We start from the raw sequence: 3,699 nt of genomic DNA on the forward strand, positions 1-3,699 counted from the left end.
GCAATGAGCCAGCAAGTTGAACAAAAACTGAGCTCGGGCTGAGAATGTGGCTTAGTGGTAAAGTGCTTGCCTAGCATGCACGAAGCCCTGGGTTCAATCCCTCAGTACCATCTAAACAGAAAAGCCTGGAAGTGGCGCCGTGGCTCAAGTGGTAGAGTGCTAGCCTTGAGCAAAAGAAGCTCAAGGACAGTGCCCAGGCCCTGAGTTCAAACCCCAAGATTGGCAAACGAACAAAAATACTCCAAACCAATGAAACTCAACTCCCAGTATGTGAAAGTAGTAGAGTTGTCGGGTCAAATGTGCCATGTTAAGAGAATATATTATCTCATTTTATTCCATCTTTTTGTGTGTGCCAATTTTGGTGCTTGAACTCAGGTTCTGAGTACTGTCCTGGAGCTTTTGTACTCAAGGCTAGCGCTTTATGAGGTGACAGTTGCTATTTCTTGCTTTACACATAAGAAGACAGAAACTTATAGAAACTAGGTAGCTTTCTTAAAATGATGCTCAGAAGTTGCTATGGAGACAGAGGGAAAATATTTTGAGAGTCCATGCTTTGAACCATTATTTAGGTTATGGTTTCTTCATGCAATATGTATATATATCCCCCAAGTTAACTCACATATCCAATAACAAGGTTTACTCTTAATTAGTGGAGGTTATTTTTCTGACATAGAACAGTTCTAGAATAAGGCAGATTTACGGGGTCTCTCAACGAAAGCCAGCACCAGAAAATAAAAATGATAAGAATCGTTTTTACTTTTACCTCACAAGGATTCAAACGGTATAATTCTTTGGGAAAATTAACTCATAGTCCAACAAAATGAATACCAGAAAAGTGGAACTTGAAAGGTATTGAGGGAGGTCAAAGGAGAGGGGTGGAGGAATGAAGACAGGAAGGTGGGGATAATGAACTAACAATATGCAACACATAGCTAATGAAACTAAGAAAACTGAGGAGAGGCTTGGGCGGCAGGGATGGTGGAGAATGACAGGTGACATCGATCAAGAGGCACTGTACTTATAAACGGATTTGTTGAATACTAAGCCCTTTGTACTACTAAAGATAATACCATTAATAAAAAAGAGAATAGGATGCCGTTAAAAAGGCACATAACCTGGAGGCGTGGCTCAAGTGCCAGAACACCAGCTCTAAGAAAGCAAGCCATCATGAGTCTTGTTACACCGTGCAGCCATTGTTAGTTTAATTGCTTATCTTTCCCAACAGACTGAGCTCTGGGAGAGTGTGAGACAGTTTAATCAACAGATGAACAGACACATTTCCCAAAGAAAACCTCTCTTTCAGGCTCTTCTTTCGATACGTGTCTATTTTCCCCAGAAAACAGTAGAGAATAACACTATAGTTTGCTATAAAATCATACTTTGGAAAGTTTTCCATTTGTTTGAGTTTTCTATTCTCTGTTTCTAGGAGGGAAATATATTAGTCTATGCTATAAAATATTTGTTATGAGAACATACTTTGGAAAATTTCTGTTTATGCATTTGCTATTTATTCTTTTGCCTTTGAAAAATTTGCATTTGGAAGGAAATGCCAAATTATTTAAAGATTTGAAAGCAAAACTTAAAACTAAGAAATGTTAGCCAGTAAGTCATATTTTTTCTACAATCAAAAGAACTGGCAAAATACAATTCTAAAGTCTTATAACTATTAACTGGTTTTTGATCAGCCAGGGTCCCTCCGTGATAATATATCCCTAAACTCAAACCCTTCAAGCCAGTTACTGCCCCAGTTACTCTTCCCAAAGTTTCATTGGCCTATTAGAACTGGTGAGATGCAGCAGGGTGAAATTGAAATCAGAAGGTCTGGATTCTTCAACAAATATTTACTGGATACTACATACGAATTTTAGAGCTTCATTTACAGCTAGCCCCAAAAGAACGCGATTCTTGTCAGCCATCCTTATTCATTACAAACGTTAAAAACAAATGTGTTAAACTATACACAGCACCAAGGCTGTTCATCAAAGAACATTCAGGTACATGAAAAGAGAGCTATGATATCTTTGACTTTAAAAAAGTTATGGACTGGGAGGAGGAAAGATAGGAGAAAAACGAGGGACGAGGTAGCAAGTATGACAAGAAATGCACTCACTACCTTAAGTATGTAACTGTAACCCCTCTGTACATCACCTTGACAGTAATTTTTTGAAGTTAGGGACTATATATGTGAATGCCATTTTTATAAAACAAAAGCTAAAAAGTCGTCTACATTTTACATTCATTGAAAAAAAGCATAGAAGGATACTTTTTAAACTATGTAACCATTGGTATTGACAGTTGCTTTTTTTTTTTTTTGGAAGGAATTCATTCTTGTAAATACTTGGAAACAGGGAAGAATATGTTTTGTTCAAAAACGAGAGGTTTCATATCCTAGAAACCACAGTACGATTTGATTACTGGCTTACTCGGACACAGCCCCCGGGCCCGAGTTCCTCCGTGTGAGCCGTGTCTCCACGTCACCGCAGGGGACGGGCCGTCGTGCTCGAGGTCCCGGCACAGCCGGCCGGCTTCAAGTTCGAAGGCCAGCGTCCACCCCTCGGGTTTCGCTTCTCGCCACCCCAGCTGCTGGAGGCAAACAAAAGGAGAAGAGAAGAGACCTGGGAAGGGCGGCAACGCTCCCCTCGAGCCGGCGACGGACGCGCGGCCGTCCCCAGCCGAGCGCTCACGGCCACGGTGCGGGGCACGGCCGGCACGGCGAGGGTCGGGCTCCCAGAGTGTGCCCACGCGGGGGGGGGGAGGACCCCAGACACGAGTGTGAGAGGCGCACACACGCACGCGCACGCGCTCCACAGACTTTCTCCCCCCCGCCCCATGTGGCCTAACTAGTGCGTTCAGGGCGAGCCGGGCGTGGCCGCGGGGCGAGGCCCGGTTCCCGGAGCCCCGCGCGGGTTCCCAGCGAGCTCCAACCACCCGGGAAAAGCCTCTCACCACCACCACCCCCCACCCACAGGGGAGTCCGCTCCTCCCTCCCCTCCCCTCCGTTTCCCCCGGGTGAGGGGCGGGGCGGGGCGCGGTGCACCGGGGGGACAGGGCGGGGCCGCCGCCCTGACGCTCCGGACAGCACCTGAGACCCGGACGACGCGGGGTGCCCCGGCTGCCCCGCCCCTCCCCTCCTCGTCCGGGCCCCCGCACACCACCCCCCTCCCGCCCGCACTCCTCTTTCCCGCCCCGCCTCTCCCTCCCTCCGTCTCTCGGTCGCGGCTGTCTGGGAAGGCGGGAGGCGGGGTGATTGACGGGGCCGCCCAGTGGCTGAGGGGCTGCGGAGGCGGGGCGTGCAGGGAGGCCGTGGAGCTTTCTTGAAACCGGTTGGGGGTGGGTCCGGAGATAGCGTTTCCCCACCTCATTGGTTGCCCCGACTGGGTTGTTATGGTAACAGATGACGGAACAGTTCCCTTACGAACCGGCCAATGAGAAGCGTCGTCTTTTGCGCCGCGCCTCCGAGCTGGCCGGGACGGGAGGGAGGGGGGAGGGAGAGGGCGGTGCCAGGACGTCCTGCGGAAGGACGGGGGCGGGGCCTGTGACGCAGCCAGGCTAGCCAATCGCGCTCGGTTTCGCCAACGGCCCCGCCTTTTTTTTTTTTTTTTTTTACCGCACATCTCCCTCCCCCCCCCACCCCGCCCGCCCGCCCGCCCGCCCGCCCGCCCGCCCCCCCCCCCCACCTCAGTTCATTTCGCACGACGC

The 3,699-nt window shown here is 49.4% G+C and overlaps 1 long non-coding RNA gene across 1 annotated transcript in view; it reads right to left on the reverse strand.

Annotated features, from left to right (window-relative positions):
• Positions 1-2,315: 2,315 nt before the first annotated feature.
• LOC125362739 overlaps positions 2,316-3,699 on the reverse strand; it is a 33,070-nt gene continuing 31,686 nt past the window's right edge. Inside the window, exon 6 of the long non-coding RNA XR_007213079.1 lies at positions 2,316-2,327. This is a non-coding gene — a long non-coding RNA (uncharacterized LOC125362739). The remainder of the gene's footprint in view (positions 2,328-3,699) is intronic.

This window comes from Perognathus longimembris, chromosome 13, assembly GCF_023159225.1.
Source record: "Perognathus longimembris pacificus isolate PPM17 chromosome 13, ASM2315922v1, whole genome shotgun sequence".
Taxonomy (NCBI): Eukaryota; Metazoa; Chordata; class Mammalia; order Rodentia; family Heteromyidae; genus Perognathus; species Perognathus longimembris.